Consider the following 20,285-nt stretch of genomic DNA (forward strand, 5'->3'; position numbering starts at 1 on the left):
CAGGAGAGAGAAATTTGGACTGGACTCATTACCTTATGAGAGTTGGGTGAAAGCCTTGGGAGTAGCTGGAAATACTCCAGAAATGTATGGACAGTGAGAGAAGGAGACAGAAATGAATGAAGACAGAATCCAGGAGGTCTGTCCACTGTGATACCATCACACTTGGAATCATTTCTTTTAAAGTGCTTCTACTATGTCACTTCAGAGTAAAATAATACATATCTGGGTTTAAATTAGATTATATGTAAATAATGAACTATATAGACCCAGATTACTCAGCTCAATTCAGCAAATATTTATTGAGGTCCCTGTATGTGCTTTACTTTTGCAAAGCACTGGGTATATAAGCAAAATTGACACTTGTCTTTGCCCTCATGGCCTTTATAGAGTAGTATGAGAGGACACTAAACAAATAATCACACAAATAGTACATAACTGCAAACTATGCAAAATGCTGTGAAGGTAAAGTACTGGGTGCTGTGTGAGCATTTTAATAGAGGGACCTGACCTCATGGGTGCAGTCAGGGATAACTTCCCTGAGGAAGTGACATTTAATTCAACTAGTAATCTTTGAGTACCTAATATGTCCCTGGTACTGGGCTGTTTAAACTGAGCTCTTGTGACTAGTTATTAGCCGAGTGAAAGAGGATAAGTTGGAAAAGGCAGGCTCCAAGTAGAGGGAACTGCTCGTGCAAAGGTCCTGCAATAGAAAGGAGCATGGTGCCTTCCAGGAATTAAACATCTCAGGTGTAGTTATAGAAGGGAAAACAAGGAGAGAGGTCAGTTCTTGGCCTTCCTGGCCATAGGAAAGATTTTGTTCTTTAGAGTAAAATTATTGAAAAGATTCTCAAAGTTTTTTTTAACTTTTGTTCCCTTTTAAATAGAGTTTATTAACTTTTTATTATAGAAAAATGTTAAACATAAACACAAATGGAGAGAATATTTTCCGACATCCAGTGTGTCAACAATTATCAACTCATGGTCACTTTTATTTCATTTATACTTTGTGCATTGCTTTCACTCACAACGCATCTGTCGCCAAATGTGTGGGGTTTTTTCTCACACCGACCAATTCTCCACCTCTCCAGACACTAACAAGGTGTTCTCCAATTTAGCTCAGTTCTGACACTTAACTACCCGGAATTAGCACAGACCCTGCAGGTTAAGGGCTCAGTCCCACAGAACTGCCCCCACTTCAGATGCCAGTTGCAAATCCCAGGTTGCCGCCTGTACTTTTGACCAACCAGCTTTAAGTTGTTTGTTCTCAATATCCTCTCATCAGGTTTGATAATTTGCTAGAAAGGCTCACAAAACTCAAGGAAACACTTTACTTGCATTTGCCAATTTATTATAAAGGATACGACTCAGGAACAGCCAAGTGGAAGAGATGCATAGGGCATGGTGTTTGAAGGGGTTGGAGATGGGGTGGCAGGAGGTTGGTGCACAGAGCTTCATGCCCTCCTGGGGCACATTGGAAGCTCTCCAAACCCTGTCGTTTAGAGGTTTTCATGGAGGTTTCATTACTTTAGCGTGATTGATTAAAGCATTGGCCATTGGTGATTTAACTCAAGCTCCATCCTTTCTCCCCTCCTGAGAGGTAGGGGTTGGGAGGCTGAAAGTTCCAACTCTCTCATCATGCCTTGGTGTTTCTGGAGACCTGCCCCCATCCTGAAGCTCTCTAGGGGCCCCAGCCACCAGTCATCTTGTTAGCATACAGAAGATACTCTTACCACTTCGGTGATTCCAAGGGTTTTAGGAGCTGTGTGTCTGAACCAGACGAAGACCAAATATCTATTTCTCATCCTACTACATGTTCCCATCCACTTTCCTTGCCTTTTGTATCTCAGATGCAGGCAGTCATTTAGGAGATTATTTTGGTGGTCCAGATGAGAGATGATTGATTATAGCTTGGACGAGCGTTATGACAGTGAAAATGGAGATATATGGATAGATTTGAGAGCTGTTTAGGGGGTGATAGACCTGTGGGAAAGTATGCATACTGTGATATGTGAAAATTCCAAGATGAAAAAGGGTAAATCTTGCATACAATAGGAGAAACAGACCAACCATGAAGTAGCATGGATTAGCTGGTGTTATGGGAAAAGGTGGGGCATTCTTAAGGTTTCAACCCAACAAACTTTGTTGACTACAGTACTACATTGCTAATTCTCTTTGATATATTCTTTCCTAAGCTGGGGATGACCACCTCCTCCTGAAACCTCCTACTTCTTTGTATTACTTGCATAATTTGCTTCTTGCCTCTTAAGGCCTACTCCCAGGCTAAGGGTGAGCAGTTTCTTTGTCCTTTTAATTACTGTGAAGTTGACTTTTTACCTTTCTGGGCCATAGGTCTGTACCTTGGTTTCACAGCATCTTCCTCCCCCACGCAGTGGGCCTTTTATTTTAAAAAAAAATTGTGTGTGTGGTTAAATCCATTATAACATGAAATTTATCATCTTAAACATTTTGGTTTTTTTACCATTTACCTTAGCCATTTACCTTCTTAGCATTTTTAAGTGTACAGTTTAGTGATAGTAAATACGTTCATAATGTTGTATAACCTTCACCATCATTCATCTCCATAACTCTATTTTTCTTGTAAAACTGAAACTATTACCAATAAGCAATAACTCTCCATCTCTCCCTCCACGAAGCCCCTGGCAGCCACCATTCTACTTTCTGTCTCTATAATTTTGACTACTCCAGGTACCTCATATGAGTGGAATCATGCTGTTACTGAGAGAAGGCTCACTGCCCAATGCGTATAGAAGCCAATACTGTAGCGCTGGCTTTTTTTTTTTTAAAGATTGGCAACTGAGCTAGCATCTGTTGCCAGTCTTCTTCTCCTTCTTCTCCTGCTCCTTCTCCTCCTCCTCGCCCCCTAATACATACTTGTATATTCTAGTTGTAGGTGCTTCTGGTTGTGCTATGTGGGATGCTGCCTCAGTGTGGCTTGATGAGCAGTGCTATGTCCGTGCCCAGGATCCGAACTGGCAAAACCTTGGGCTGCTGAAGTGAGCGCACAAACTTAACTACTCAGCCACGGGGCTGCCCCGAGCACCAGCTTTTGAGAAAAGAAAGAGCTTTATTGCGTGGCTGATCAGCAAGGGGACAAGAAGCAAGGCTCAAATCTGTCTCCCTGACCTGAAGGAGGGACAGACTTTGAAGGATTTGGGAGTGGAAGTGTTTATACAAAATGCTAACTTACGGGAATCTGATTGGAGGGTGGGAGTGTAACAGTCTTAAAAGCCCAATATGTTACAAATCAAGAGACCCCTAGCTTGTATTAGGTTCCCTGTTCCACTTTCTCTTTACATTGAGTTCTCTAGTTGGGGAACTTTTGGTTGCTAGACAGCTCGAGGCCATCTAATGACAAAGTTTCCATCCTTTGGGCATGCTCCAGCTACATGACTTGAAGTTTTTCCTTGTTACCCCTGCAAAAAAACTTGATACAACATTGTTATTGATATAATAGGATATAAGAGGGCAGAATGAATTGGCCTGTGATGGTTACAATGCAGTATTTGTCTTTTTGTGATTGGTTTATTGGTTTATTTCACTTAGTATAATGTCCTCAGGGTTCATCCATGTTGTAGTATATGTCAGAATTTCTTCCCTTTTTGAGGCTGAAAAGTATTCCATTGTATGTATATACCACATTTTCTTATCCATTCGTCCACTGGTGGACATTTGGGTTGCTTCTACCTTTTAGCTATGGTGAATAATGCTGCTTTGAACATGTGTGTACAACTATCTCTTCAAGAACCTTCTTTCAGTTCTTCTGGGTATATACTGAGAAATGGAATTCCTGGATTATATAGTAATTCTATTTTTAATTTTTTGAGGAACCACCATACTATTTTCCACAGCCACTGTACCATTTTACATTCCTACCAACAGTGCACAAGGGAGCCAGTTTCTCCACATTTTGGCCAAGACTTTTTTCTTGATAGTAACCATCTTAATGGGTGTGAGGTGGTATCTCATCGTAGTTTTGTTGTGTTTCTCTAATGATTAGTGATATTGACCATCTTTTCTTGTCCTTATTGGCCATTTGTATTTGTTCTTTGGAGGAATGTCTATTCAGGTCCTTTGCCCATTTTGAATTGGGTTCTTTTTGAGTTTTAGGAGTTCTCTTTAGATTTTGGTATTAATCCCTTATCAAAAATATAGTTTGCAAGTATTTTCTCCCATTCTGTGGGTTGCCTCTTTATTCTGTTGATATTGTCTTTTTTGTTTTTTAAGATTTTATTTTTTCCTTTTTCTCCCCAAAGCCCCCCAGTACATAGTTGTATATTCTTCGTTGTGGGTCCTTCTAGTTGTGGCATGTGGGACACTGCCTCAGCGTGGTTTGATGAGTAGTGCCATGTCCACGCCCAGGATTCGAACCAGCGAAACACTGGGCCGCCTGCAGCGGAGCTCGCAAACTTAACCACTCGGCCACGGGGCCAGCCCCTTGATATTGTCTTTTGATGCACAAAATTTAAAAACTTTCATGAAGTGTAATTTTTCTATTTTTTCTTTTGTTGCCTCTGCCTTTGGTGTCATATCCAAGAAATCATTACTAAATCGAGTGTCCTGAAGCTTTTGCTGTATGTTTTCTTCTAAGAATTTTATAGTTTTAGGTCTTACATTAGGTCTTTGATATATTTTGAGTTAATTGTAGTTTTTTTTTATGAGGAAGATTTGCTCTGAGCTAACATCTGTTGCCAGTCTTCCTCTATTTTTTTTCTTTTTTGCTTGAGCAAGATTAGCCCTGAGCTAACGTCTCTACCAGTCTTCCTCTATTTTGTATGTGGGTTGCCACCGCATTGTGGCTTGACCAGTGATGTAGGTCCACACCCGGAATTCGAACCTGTGAACCCGAGCTGCCAAAGCAGAGCATGTTGGACTTAACCACTGTACCATGGGGCTGGCCCCTTAAGTTAATTTTTATATATAGTATTAGGTATGGGCCAACTTCATTCTTTTGCATGTGGATATCCAGTTTTCCCAGCACAATTTGTTGAAAAGACTGTCTTTTCCCCATTGAATGTCTTGGCACTCTTGTCAAAAATCATTTGACCATATATGTGAGAGTTTATTTCTGGACTCTGTGTTCTGTCCCATTGGTCTATATGTCTGTCTTTATGCCAGTACCACACTGTTTTGATTACCTTAGCTTTGTTGGAGAGAAGCAGCGAAAGTGGGCATTCTTTCCTTGTTCCTGATCTTAGAGGGAAAGCTTTCAGTTTTTTGCCATTGAGTATGACGTTGGCGGTGGGTTTTCATTTGCAGCTTTTATTATGTTGAGGTAGTTTCCTTCCAGTCCTAGTTTGTCGAGTGTTTTTCCTATGAAAAAGGTGTTGAGGGGCTGGCCTGGTGGCGCACCGGTTAAGTTTGCACGCTCTGCTTCTCAGTGGCCTGGGGTTTGCTGGGTCAGATCCCGGGTGCGGACATGGCACTGCTTGGCACGCCATGCTGTGGTGGGCATCCCACATAAAGTAGAGGAAGATTGGCATGATGTAAGCTCAGGACCAGGCTTCCTCAGCAGAAAAGAGGAGGACTGGCAGTAGTTAGCTCAGGGCTAATCTTCCTCAAAAAAAAAAAGGAAAAAGGTGTTGAATCTTGTCGAATGTTTTTCCTGAATTGATTCAGATGATCATGTGGTTTATGTTCCCTTCATTTTGTTTCACTGCATCTTGAGCCTGACTTAGGAGTGGCTCCTGAAACCTACTCACAGAAATTCTCTAACCTCTTCTCTGCACTTTTTAGTCTTGCTTGCAGTTATCCATGTTAATTTAATTACTTACCATGATTTTGTAGTATTTTCTTGTTCCATTACCTTCCATCTCCTGACTTCCCTCAAATTCTATATTCTCCTTTGCTTTCAAAGCTCTTAGTTTCTCTATAACTGACCTCCACCACTACCCATGGAGATCCTAACTTTCTTCCAGGGGTTTTCTAGATCATTGCCTCCTTTGGATATTTGGGGCAAAGAACAATATTGTACTTATGATTCAGACACACCAGTTCTTCTATATTTTTAGAAGTTCTTCTACACTTCTAGACTTTAGTTCTTTTACACTTGAGGTTGGGGGCTGGGTGTGGATATTAGATGAATGATAACTATATCTATGGTTGGGGATAATAATGATGATGATGATGATAATAGACACCATTTATTAAAGACTTATTATGTGTCAGAACAGAACTGAGGAAAGAGGTAGGTAGAAGAGGTCGTCTCTGTTAAATTACAGAGTTTATTATTTAGTTGTACAATTCCTAAATTGACTTTTAGTGAGTCTTTGAGTGACTGATATGAAGTTAACTTGTCTGAAAGTTGCTGTTTTGGTAGCCAGAATTATTTAAATGTAGACATCAGTTGTAATCAGTTAATTTAACAAACACTATAATGTTCTAGGCTGCATGCAAGGGAATTAAAATTGAATAAGATGGAGTCCCTATCCAGGAGGAGTGTATTATCAATTAGGGGAGAAAAGAAATCCTAAATAATTATAGTTCAAAGTGAGAGAGATCCTGTTAGAGAATTAGAAAGCCTAGGTTTAAGTTCTGAAAGGCCTTGCATGTGAGGGGTACGTGGGAGAGGGTAGAAGAAGATAAACTGAGAAAGTACTTCAGTACCTGATTGTGAGGAGTTGGTTGCTAGTGTAAAGCAATTGGCTTTTACTTAGTAAGTACCAAGTTGCCATTTGAGGCTTTAAGCAAGAGAGTAACATCAGGTTTGTAGAAAGATGGAGGATGAATTGGAGTGGGGGAGAACCTGGTATCAGGGAGTTGAGTAAGGAAGCTACTCTAATGAATCAGCATGTAGAGAATTTGCAATTAGATGTACAGTTATGATTCCAACTCCAATTTTGAATGTGGGTTTTTTCCACATCACTAAGCAGTTCTCAGATACCAGCTGGTTGTCCTACAATTCAACTCAATTTGACAGTGTCTACCTGGAGATAGTGTCAGATCCTACGGGTTAAGGGTTCAATCCTGTACGACTTTCCCCCATATACATACTTCAGATGCCAATTGCAAGTCCAGATTGTCACCTGTGCTTCTGACCAACTGGCTATAGACTTCCTCCTTGGGTTTGGCTCACAGAACTCAGCAAAGCATTTTACTTACCAGATTACTGGTTTATTCTGAAAGGATGTAACTCAGGAACAGCCAAGTGGAAGAGATACACGGGGCATGGAAGTTCTATGCCCTCTAGGAGTGTGCCACTCTTCCTGAATCTCCATGTGTTCACCAACCTGGAAGCTCTCTGAACCCTGTCCTTTTGGGTTTTTATGGAGGTTTCATTACATAGGCATTGTTGATTGTATCGTTGGCCTTTGGCCATTGAACTCAATCTCCAGCCCCTGTCCGCTTCCCAGAGCTCAGAGGGTGGGACTGAAACTTCCAACACTCTGATCAGGAGCTTGGTTCCACTGGCAATCAACCCCTATCTTTAGGTGCTTTCCAGAAGTCACTCCATTAACATAAACAGAAGATAGCTTTGTTCCTCTTATCCAGGAAATTTCAAAGGTTTTAGGAGCTTTGTGCCAGGAATGGGAACAAATACATTTGTATAATCTATATATGTTTCTTATTATAAATTGGAGTATCACAGATGTCATCCTTAGGCTGATTCAAAGGGTGAGGGGGAGTAGGTGGCAGTGTCACACCTCTCCAAAAGAAGTGGTGGGAGTGGGGAGTTGGGCATGTGTATTTTGACAGGCTCTCACACTCGATTCTTATATCCACACTCCATTTAGAAATAATTTTTCCAGAGAGTGGTGTTGTGGGACAGTGGAAATAGCACTGGACTTCAGAGTCTAGAGACTTGTGTTCATATCTTGACTCTGACATTCACCTTATGTGTGATCTTGTCAAATTATTTAAGTCCCCTCCCCCCCCAGTTTTATCGTGATATATTGACATATAACAACATTGTATTAGTTTGTGGTTATTATTATTTAATTTTAAAAATTTGTTTCATGTTACTGTCTCATGGATTTTTATGATAATTAAATATCAGCCTACAAAAAACAGAAACCAATTTAAGAGGCAAAGCATTCTTTTGGGATCAAAGAATTGCAATTTGGGGACCACAGATTCAGATAGAAACCCATATAGTGTCCTGATTACAGGATAGGGGCTCAAGATTTTATAGGGAAAAGGGAGGAAGATAAGGTAAGTTGTATTAAAGAAGAGTTTGTTGGTGCTAGATGAGGTGAGGCTCTTTTGTACTTCATAGATTGGGTTGAGATTCAGTCATCAGGCGAAAGGCTAGACTTGTACTTCATTGATTGGTTAGCAATTCCATCATCAGCAAAGTCCAGTTTCATCAATTCCTTACAAACAGGATATTCTTGTCCCTACTGACTTCTTGGAATGTTGCCTGTTTGATCCAGTTTGGAAGATAAAGAAAACAAGACGTGCAAGGCAATTCCTTTCAAATGGCTACTCTGGCTCTATTTTAATATGGCTCCACTCATGTCATCTTTAACATAAGTTAAAGTGTCTGAAATCTAGTATGTGCTCAGTAAAGTTTTGTGAATTTTAAATGTTAATCTAATTTTTAAAATTAAAGAAAATTTATGTTAGAAACTACTGAATTTAGTCATATTTCAGTACCCTCATCTACATATTAAATGAAACAGATTTGTTAAAAATTGTAGAAGATGTGACTGTTGGAAAATGTATAGTTGATGAATGGACTTACGTGATGATACCCTTTGGTAGTGGACTAAATATAGTTTTTTTGTTTATTTGTTTGTTTTTTTTGTGAGGAAGATTGGCCCTGAGCTAACATCTGCTGCCAGTCTTTCTCCTTTTGCTTGAGGAAGATTGTCGCTGAGCTAACATCTGTGCCAATCTTTCTCTATTTTGTGTGGGATGCTACCACAGCAGGGCTTGACGAGCAGTGCTAGATCTGTTCTGGGATCCTAACTTGTGAACCCAGGGCTGCCAAAGCAGAGCGCATGAATTCAACCACTATGCCACTGGGCTGCTGCTTGTAATTGTATAGTTTATTTTAAAATTGTGTTTACTCTTGATTGATGAAACTAAGAGCCAGTTCTTTGAGAAGATAAACAAAATCGACAAACCCGTAGCCAGACTCACGAAAAAAAAAAAGAGAGAAGACTCCAATAAATAAAATTAGAAATGAAAGAGGAGAAATTACAAAGGATACCACAGTAATATAAAAGATTATAAGAGAATACTATGAAAAACTATATGCCCATCTAGAAGAAATGGATAAATTCTTAGACTCATACAATCTCCCAAAACTGAATCAATAAGAAATAAAGAATCTGAATAGACCAATCATAAGTAAAGAGATTGAAACAGTATTCAAAAACCTCCCAAAAATAGAAGTCCAGGACCAGATGGCTTCTCTGGAGAATTCTACCAAACATTCAAAGATTTAATACCTGTCCTTCTCAAACTATTCCAAAAAGTTGAGGAAGGCGGAACACTTCCTAAGACATTCTACAAGGCCAACATCACCCTGACCCCAAAGCCAGACAAGGATAACACAAAGAAGGAATATTATAGGGCAATATCACTGATGAACAGAGATGCAAAATCCTCAACAAAATATTGGCAAACCGAGTAGAACAATATATGAAAAAGATCGTAAACCAGGATCAAGTGGGGTTTATACCAGGGACACAGGGATAGTTCAACATCTGCAAGTCAATCAGTGTGATACACCACATTAACAAAATGAGGACTAAAAACCATGTGATCATCTCAATAGATGCAGAGAAAGCATTTGACAAGATCCAACATCCATTTATGATAAAAAAACTCTCAATGAAATGGGTATAGAAGGAAAGTACCTCAACATAATAAAGGCCATATATGACAAACCCACAGCCAACATCATACTCAATGGGGAAAAACTGACAGCCATCCCTCAGAGAACAGGAACAAGACAGGGGTGCCCATTCAACATAGTCCTGGAGGTTTTGGCCAGAGCAGTTAGGCAAGAAAAAAAGTAAAAGGAATCCAAATAGGCAAGGAAGAAGTGAAATTCTCACTGTTTGCAGACGACATGATTCTATATATAGAAAACCCTAAATTATACATTGGAAAACTATTAGAAGTAATCAACAACTACAGCAAAGTTTCAGGATACAAAATCAGCTCACAAAAATCAGTTGCATTTCTATATTCTAATAATGAACTAACTGAAAGAGAACTCAAGAATCCCATTTACAATTGCATTTACAATTACAATCCCATTTACAACTGCAACAAAAAGAATAAAATATCTAGGAATAAATTTAACCAAAGAGGTGAAAGACCTATACAATGAAAACTATAAGACATTATTAAAAGAAATCGATGATGACATAAAGAAATGGAAAGATAATCCATGCACATGGATTGGAAGAATAAACATAGTTAAAATGCCCACACTCCCTAAAGCAATCTACAGATTCAATACAGTCCCATTCAGAATCCCAATAACGTTCTTCTTGGAAATAGAACAAAGTATCCTGAAATTCATATGGGGCAACGAAAGACTCCAAATAGCTGAAGTAATCCTGAGAAAAAAGAACAAACAAAGCTAGAGGCATCACAATCCCTGACTTCAAAATATACTACAAAGCTATAGTAATCAAAACAGCATGGTACTGGTACAGAAAGAGACACACAGATCAAGGGACAGAATTGAAAGCCCCAGAAATAAAACCACACATCTACAAACAGCTAATCTTTGACAGAGGAGCTAAGAACAAAATGGTGATAGGAAACTCTCTTCAGTAAATGGTGTTGGGAAAACTGGACAGCAACATGCAAAAAGAATGAAAGTAGACCATTACCTTTTGCCATACACAAAAATTAACTCACAATGGATTAAAGACTTGAAGGTAAGATGTGAAACAATAAAACTCCTAGAAAGAAAATATAGGCAGTACATTCTTTGACATCAGTCTCAGAAGCATCTTTTCGAATACCGTGTCTACTCAGGTAAGGGAAACAAAAGAAAAAGTAAACAAATGTGACTTTGCCAGACTAAAGAGCTTCTGCAAGGCAAAGGAAACCAGGAACAAAACAAAAAGACAGTTCCCCAACAGGGAGAAAATATTTGCCAATCATATATCCAACAAGGGGTTAATCTCCAAAATTAATAAAGAACTCATGCAACTCAACAACAGCAAAGCAAACCTGATCAAAAAATGGGCAGAGAATATGAACAGATGGTTTTCCAAAGAAGATATAGGCCAACAGGCACATGAAAAGATGTTCAACATCAGTAATCATTAGGGAAATGCAAATCAAAACTACACTAAGATATCACCTTACACCTGTTAGGCCGGCTATAATTACCATGACAAAAAACAATAAATGTTGGAGAGGATGTGGAGAAAAGGGAACCCTCATACACTGCTGGTGGGAATGCAAACTGGTGCAGCCACTATGGAAAACAGTATGGAGATTTATCAAAAAATTAAAAATAGAAATCCGATATGACTCAGCTATCCCACTACTGGATATTTATCCAAAGAACTTGAAATCAACAATTCAAAGAGACTTATGCATCCCTATGTTCACTGCAGCACTGTTCACAATAGCCAAGATGTGGAAGCAACCCAAGTGCCCATCAACTGATGAATGGGTAAAGAAGATGTGGTATATACCTACAGTGGGATATTACTCAGCCATAAAAAGACAAAATTGTCCCATTTGCAACAACATGGATGGTATTCAAGGATATTATGTTATGTGAGATAAGCCAGACAGAGAAAGACGAACACCGTATGATTTCACTCATATGTGGAAGATAAACAAATACATGGACAAAGAGAACAGATTAGTGGTTACCAGGGGGGAGGGGGTTTGAGGGGTGGGCATAAGGGGTAAAGGGGCACATGTATATGGTGACTGACAAGTACTGATGTACAACTGAAATTGCACAATGTTATAAACTATTATGACCTCAATAAAATAAAAAATAAATTGTCCTTACTCTCTGTTTATCTGCTTATTTCCCAAATTTTAGAAGTAAACACAAAATTTTAAGAAAACCTCTGTAAAATGCAATCTTCAGTGTCTAAGAAAATTGACCTAGTCTTTAAAACTTTCTCTAGAGTTTAAGATCTGTAAAGCAGAAACTTGTGCTTTAGAATTCTGTTGCTACATTTTAAAGTGTTGTAATTTGTGAGTGTATCATTTAAATTTTCAAGGTAGGAAAAAGGATGATTATTCCTGTACCTTTTTCCCTCCAACTACTGAAGTGGGGCTAGGAGAGTGGAAAATTGGGAGGGAGAAGTCCTAGCTATTACAGGATAAATGTGTGGAGTCTTCTGTTAGTCTCAGTTTAGGTAGGTAATTTGAGACATTATTTTACTTTTTTTTTTTCTTCTGAGGAAGATTTGCCTTGACGTAACATCTGTTGCCTCTCTTTTTGTTTGAGGAAGATTAGCCTTCAGCCAACATCTGTGCCAGTCTTCCTCTATTTTCTATGTGGGGCACTGCCACAGCATGACTGACAAGTGGTATAAGTCTGTACCAGGGATCTGAACTTGTGAACCCAGGCTGCCTAAGTGGAGTGTGCCAAACTTAACCACCAGGCCACGGGGCTGCCCTCAAGAGACATTATTTTATATTAAAAGCACACCATCCAAATTGTAGGAATTTAAAGTAATTTCTTGATTAAAATGGACTACTTAGTTTGGGATACCCCAAAGTCCTGGAAGCACACATTCGATCTACTCTGCCAGCAGGGCTGTATCTGGAAAGAGGTTTGAGAAGTCAGCAATATCTTCTGCACTTGCTGAATTTATTTGTCCTTTTTGTATTCTTTCTAGAAGTGAGTAGAGTGTGGTGTCAGGGAGGGGGAAATCCTCTTTCTATCCTTCTTGTGTTCTTATAGCTGGCCTAATAATAAAATTGACACAAGTCAAGATTAACAGGAGAAAAACCCAATTTAATTACGTGCACAGGGAAGAATTGTGAAAATGGTGCTTGGAAAGTGAACAAAGCAGGCAGAATCTAAATCTTTTACACAAAGAAACAATAAATTTGTGAGGAATGACAGGACAAAGAACCTTAGATTTGAAGTACATAATTAGGGAGGAATTTAAGCAGAATTTAGCTTGAGGGAGTAAATAAGCAAGGTTTGTTTATATAGACTTCTCTGCTGGAAATCTCTGGTTCTGGGGATAATGATGGCAGGGAGAGCACCTTTCACATGGGAGATTCATTTCCTGCTTTCAAGGGGAACAGAGACAGGAGGGGCAGAATGCCTGTCTTGCTTCTCAAGTAACTTTAATTCAAAATAATCAGTATGCTATTGTGGTATAGTTTGGAGTGGCCTGCCCTGGGCCCCAACAGTAGTAAGGTCTAATTTTGTATGTCATTGAACGTGTGGGTTTTATTTTAAGTATAAAGGCTCATAGTATTCTAAAACTGGAAGGGACTTTGGAGATTATCTTATTTGAATCCCTTATTTTTTAGATGAGCCCTGGGGAGGGTAAGTGATTTTGCCCAAGGTTATTTCTTAAGTATCAGTGTCTTAATTTCCTGATTCCATTCTAGAATTTATTGAATCATGCTTGTCTTTTTGTAGCTAAGGTAGGAGCTTGATTAAACTGGCTTAAGGCATTAAGGTTTGAAAATGTTGGTCAATTGGATATAAAGATATATACTTTGTGAACCTACTATATACTTTCTTGGAGTTTCATGGAAAATGAAAAAAATTGTCAGTTATCAATTATTGCACCTTGCCCCAACTTGACAGTTGCTAATAACAAGAACTACACTGAAAAGTAGTTGATTAAATCAGTGATTTTACTTTATTTTTGAACAATTGTGGGCCAGTAACACTGGAGATCCTACAGCTGGTAGATAATTTAGTTTTGAAATGGTTGGTCTAAAAACTAGGTTTTATATAATATTTGAAGAAATACTAACTTTATTCTCTATCTTAGTGAGGGAGAAAATTATTTATTCTAATGTTTGACATTTAGAGAGAGTCTGCTGATTGTACCTGATGTGAGTGAGGCTTACAGCTTGAAAACTTTAGACGTTCAAGTTGATTTTAGTTTATTGTAAGTGTTTTAGCATTGAAGGAACCACGGTTTGTAATTTGAACAGCTCATGAGTTGGTTTTTATTCTATTTGCCTACAACATAATATGTTAAAGAAGGGACTAAACAGATCTTATCCGGTAGCTCAAAAGTTTTATTGAAAATGTTAGTTTGATGCAGTATTTTGTTCTTTGAACCTCTCTCTGCTGATCATATTATTCTGAAAAGCATCATCCCCTAATTTTTGGCAAATCTGGCTGCATTGGTGATTCGTCTTTCTCTTTTACAGAATGCATCATCAGAATACACCCAGAGGTTATATTTGTGATATTTATATATAATACATATGCAGAACGACATATTTTAAGTACAGTTATCTCAGAGTATCTAAAGTAGCAGGCTGATGGATGTATCATCTCTAGGGTATTTGTCCCATAACTTTGCAGATTTCTGTATACCAGAGGAAAGAACAAACACCATTAAACCTACGTTATTCAATTTTTGTTTTACAAAGCTTCTGTGTTAGTTAGAAACAGGATAGATAAAATCAATCTTTTTAAAAAAATTTTTAGGATTGTTCAAATGCTATTTACAGAATCAAGCCCATTATAAAGATGTCTTTGCATTTGTAAATATCCTAAATTAAAAGAATAATGGGATAGTGATGATAACTTTTGATTATATTATAATTGAAAATGATATGATTACAAACTTTTTTGTTTTTCCTTTTCTTGAGAAAAATTTAAGACTGAAGAAAAATACAGAGAATTATAAAAAAGACCCTCCTATGTTTCTTCTATCATCATTTAACTAGTGTTAACATTTTGTCATGTTTCTGCAACCATTTTTAAAATAAAGGAATGGAAGCCTAACACATGATGTTGATGTCCTCCTCTACACCTGCCACTCCCCTAGGTGATCATATCATGACTTTGGGGGTCTATCCTTCTAATCTTTAAAAAAAAAAACTTTTATGTACATCTACACGTATATCTACAACCAATATTTAGTAGACATAGCAATAATGAACAAAATAATAATGATCACAATAGCAGTTTACATTTATTGTGTATGTACTATGTTCCAGACGGTGATTCTCAGAACTTTATGTGTGTTGTCTCTTTTAACCCTCATGATAGCCATAGAGGTTCTCTTATTCTCCAGTTCACAGGTAAGCAGATTGAGCCATGAAGAAATTAAAGAGCTTGCCTTGGTTAATAGCCAGTAAGTTGTATAGCCTAGATTCAAACCTAGCCAGTCTTGCCGACTTTGGGGCTTTTACTTTTAATTTATGTAGTGCCACCCCTCTAGTATTGTTTTTTATATTCCTTAAATACTAAATGTTGTTTTGAATGTTAAAAAATTATATTGTTTTTGTTGATTTGCATGTGTTAACTTCTTTATAGTATAAAGTTTAAACTTTGGCATCATCTGAATATTCCACATTTTAGTTGTCTCTTCCCTATTGATGAATAGTTAGGTTTTTCCCTATTGTAAAGAGAGTGCACTGAACATCCTTAAACATGTTTCCTTGTACACACTGGGATAGAGAGTATATACGTTCATTTGGAATAACGTTTTTATCATATGCTAACATTCATGATATACTAGCTTAATATATGTCCTTGGATCTTGTTCTGGACTCTCAATTTTTTTATATTGATATTTTGTAGTATAATCTGTCTATTGTGTCAGAACCACATTGGTTTAGTTATGCCAACATTATAATTTTTAATATCTGGTAAGCCAGGACCCTGTGCAGTTTGTAATTTTTTTCAGATTTTTTTTTCTCTTTTTGCAATAGCTGTGTATTTCATTTAACAGATAATCTTAATAAATATTTTATCAAGTTTCAGAAAAGCCCAGGGTGATTTTGGTTAATATTGAATTGATTTTATGCATTAACTGAAGGAGAATTAACTTCCTAAAATGTGGATTATTTCTAATGAGAGCATTGCTTAGCTCTCCACTTATTAAAAGAATCTCTTTTATTTTCTGGTAGAATTTTAATTATTTTTTAATAAAATTTTTGCACATTTCTTATTCAGTTTGTTTCTAGGTGTTTTATGTTCTTTGTTAACAACTCTACGTGGAATTTTTTTCTCCTTATATATAATTCTTGGTTATTGTAGTTATTTAAAGATACTTTTGAGGGTTTTTTTTCTTATAATTGTTTTTAATAGCATTTAGTCAGATCATTTATAGTGGCAAGTGTTTATAAAAGATCTTTAGGACTGGTTGGCAGTTTAGTCTTATCTTGGGTTTTCTTTTAAAATTAGAAGAGGGGAACTAGTTATGAGTTAACAGAATATTTTAGGGTATTACATTGACTGTAAAACCAAAAGATACGCTGACATCGATTCTATAAACAGTAAATATGAATGCAGCTTTTTTAAACCTATTGATTTACGTTTTTAAAAAACACCCTTGTTTCTTTAAATGTTTCTTGAAAATCCTGTTCTGGATGTGATATGAGTCCAACTTCTTGGGAGCTAGGGGATGAGTTTATGTGACCGTCAAATTCAGAGTCTGATTTACAGTTAAAGTTAAATTGCATTGCAAGAAAGTTACAGTCACTGGTGGCATAATCAGTTCCTTAGATAATACAGCTTCTAAAGCGTTCATCATCCTAGTTACCCTCCTTTTTGTTTTCACGTACATATACCTTTCTTTTAAAGAAGTAAAAAATATGAAAATTCATCAAAATTCTGAAAGTCATAGAGTTAGTAGCTTTGGCCTTTGATATTAGAAAGTGACTTTCATTGCGAATATGTTCTTCATTCTGGGTCAAAGTGAGGTAAAATGGGAAAAATAAGATTCTTATGCAGTCTTGAATTGTGAAGTATCCAGATGAATGTGCATTTGCATGCTGCGAAGCTACCTTGTGTTGGGCTGCAGTCTGCTGCTCAGCATGATCCTGGAAGTCCTTATTAAGTGAGGGTCTCCAGAGCATAATGCTAGCTCCAGGATGATTTGTTGAAGATTGCTTCTGCTTTAGTAATTTTCCTTTCTCTTTGTCCAGTTCTGCCAAGATTGCAACTCTGTTTTTGTTTTGAAAGCCTTGTCCTGAAGGGTTTGCTGCCATCTTCCTATTTTCTTTTTCAACTGTGTTTAGTGGCAGTTGGTCAGCAGGGTCACAAGAGCATGGGACCACCTTGAAGTTGGATCTTGACTCTCAAAAGGGAGCCTGACCACTTAGAACAAGATACTTTTGAGTTTTGATTTTTATTTATTCTGTAATTAACTACCTCACTGTCGTCTTGTTTCTAATATTTAGTCAGATTCTTCTGATGGATTTTCCAGGTATTCAGTAATATCACTTGTAAATAACAATTTCTAGAACATATACTACTTTTTTTTTGTTCAGTTGCATTATTGATAATAGTGGTGAAAGTGAGCAGTCTTGACCTTCACTCTAAAAGCCAATACTGCTAGTGTTTTTCTTTGCATTTGTGATATGTAATTTTTCATCATTTTAAAGAGAAAACCTTTGTTTTTGCTGTATTAGTAGATTTTTATTAGGAATGGATATTGGGTTTTATCAGATACTTTTTTAACTTCTCACAATATAAACTGGATTTTGTTAAAGTTAATAGATTTGCCTAAATTGTGCCGTCTTTATATTCCTGGAATAATCACCACTCACATTGTGTGTTAACCTTTTAATGTACTGTTGCACTTTTCTTGCTAATATTTTGGTTGTGGATTTTTACGACCACCTTGATGGGGCAGTATTATAAATGTATTTTTTGTGCTTTGTGTGTTTTACTATTGTTACTTTATTGGCAGCTAAAGAAGAGCTGAGACTCTTTCTTCAATGCCCTGAAATGTTTAAAGTAGCTTAGGAATTGTCTGTTTCTTGAAGGCATGAAAGATTTCTTCCTTAAACTTGATTTTTGTTGTTGTTAGTTTCTTTGAACCTCAGTACTAACTTATTTCAGTGGTATCCTAAACTCGGTTATTCCAGTTCTCCAGTTCAGTGTATATTACTATCAAATTGGTTTTCTTGAAATGTATCTTTCATTGAGGACGTATAAGGTACCAGGTACTGTGCTAGGTGCAGATACCATTTTTGCCCCCCAAATTATTGGTTTTGACTCATCATAGATTGCAGAACAAAAGCAAACTCGTTGGCTCATTAAATATTTTTTTTCACGTTCTGAACTCAGTGTTCATTTTCTTACAATTTTATATGAACACCTGTATGTTTTCTAGCTCCTCTGATCCGCTTTACATTCTTCAAATGCTCTTGACTTTCTTTCCTTTGAATTCACAATTTGATGAACCTGGGATGGCATTCTGTAATTTTTTTTGACCATAAAAGTCATTCTTGCTGTATATTTGTCTGTATATTTGATGTATATTTGATTGCCCACTGCTGATTCTGTTTTCTTTTGGTAACATATCGTAAGTTCATTTTAGGGAAGCCCTTCCTGCCATACTCTTTTCTTTTTTAAAAAATAATTTATTGAGTCGAAATTCACATAACACAACCATTGTAGAGTGAATAATTCATTCGTACTTAGTACATTTTCAATATTGTGCAACCACCATCTCTGTCTAGTTCCAAAACATTTTCATTACTCTAAAGTAGAACCCATTAAGCAGTTTTCCCCATTCTCCCCTCCCTAGCAGCTGCCAACTTTCTTTTTGTCTCTATGTATTTGCCATTTCTGGACATTTCATATAAATAGAATAATACAATATTTGGCCTTTTATGTCTGGCTTCTTTCACTTAGCATGGTATTTACAAAGCTCAGTCATATTGTAGCATGTATTAGTAACTCATTCCTTTGTATGGCTGAGTAATATTCCATCGTGTAGATAATAATACATTTTGTTTATTCATTAATCTGTTGATGGTATTTGGGTTGTTTCCACTTTTCAGCTGTTATGAGTAATATTGTTATGAATGTTCCTATACAAGTTTTCCTATGAACGTATATTTTCAATTCTCTTAGGTATTGACCTAGGAGTGGTGTTGCTGGGTCATATAGTAACTCTGTTTAACTTTTTGAGGAAATGCTAAACTGTTTTCCACAACTGTCTTTCCATTCTTACTTGTAAAATTGAATATCTTATCCTTTTTTCCTTGATTAAGTTAGCTGATTGTTTTGTTCATTTTTCTCACTAAAGAGTCATTTCTGAAATTTAGATATTAATCCTGGTGGTTTTTTATCTTTCTTATTCATCAATTTTTATTATTTTTATTCTCTTAGAGTCTCTTGTTTTTCTGATTCTGAACTGAATTACTAATTATTTAATTCTTATTTAGAAATGAAGTATTTAAGTCTCTGTATATTTCTTTGAGTCAACTTTGGTTACATTTTGTTGATTTTAACATATAATGTTTTTATATACTTTTCTAGATAACGTCAAATCCCTTTTTTCTTCCCCTTTTTGCTTAAAAACCTATTTAGAAGAGAGTTTCCAAAAATTTGGCTTTTTGGTTTCCTTTCCTTATTTAAAAATGGACTATTTTTTGGGTCTGGCCCAGTGGTGTAGTGGTTAAGTTTGGGCACTCCACTTCGTCAGCCCAGGGTTCACAGGTTCAGATCCTAGGCATGGACCTGGACATCACTCATCAAGCCATGTTGCAGTGGTGTTCCACATACAAAATAGAGGAGGATTGGCACAGCTGTTAGCTCAGGGCCACTCTTTCTCACCAAAAAATGCACATATATGAGATTCGAAAGGTTATGCAGTCAAGAGTAAATATCTTTCCTACTCATATTTCCCAGTAACCCAGGTCCTCTCCCCACAGAGGGAACCTAGTGTTGCTAATTTTTTGGTATATCCTCCCAAAGTTTATGCATTTGTGAACATACATGCATGTTTAATTTTTTAGAATATAAATGTGTGACTGTATATGAACTATTATACTATACCTGAATACGTATTTTTCTTTTTTCACTTAAAAGTATATCTTGGAGATAGTTCCATATTAGTTGTTTCTGTAAATGCTTCTTGGTTTCACTGCTTGTGGTTAGAAATGTGGTCTAAATTCTACCTAGATTTTGGAATTATTGTTAAAATACAGTTAGTTTTCAAAGATTTTCCGCTAACACTAAGAAGATATTTTAGAATATCCGTAACATTTTATCAGTTTGGAGTACATGGATGACTTCAGGACATCAGTGAAACCTTTGTAGTTTTGCTCATATTTTTAGGAGTATGTACATAGGAGTTTTAGTCTTGGGGGAGTCAGGATCCACAGCGTTCATCAGATTCTCATAGGGATCCATGGACTGACAGGTTCAG

At 37.0% G+C, this 20,285-nt stretch overlaps 1 protein-coding gene and 1 pseudogene across 50 annotated transcripts in view; one reads left to right on the forward strand and one right to left on the reverse strand.

The window, feature by feature from the left end:
• HERC1 (HECT and RLD domain containing E3 ubiquitin protein ligase family member 1) overlaps positions 1-20,285 on the forward strand; it is a 203,946-nt gene that overhangs the window by 26,718 nt on the left and 156,943 nt on the right. The window lies entirely within an intron of this gene.
• Positions 16,802-17,229, reverse strand: LOC139076322 (SOSS complex subunit C pseudogene; annotated as a pseudogene).

The sequence above is a fragment of the Equus przewalskii genome, chromosome 1 (genome assembly GCF_037783145.1).
Source record: "Equus przewalskii isolate Varuska chromosome 1, EquPr2, whole genome shotgun sequence".
Lineage (NCBI taxonomy): Eukaryota > Metazoa > Chordata > Mammalia > Perissodactyla > Equidae > Equus > Equus przewalskii.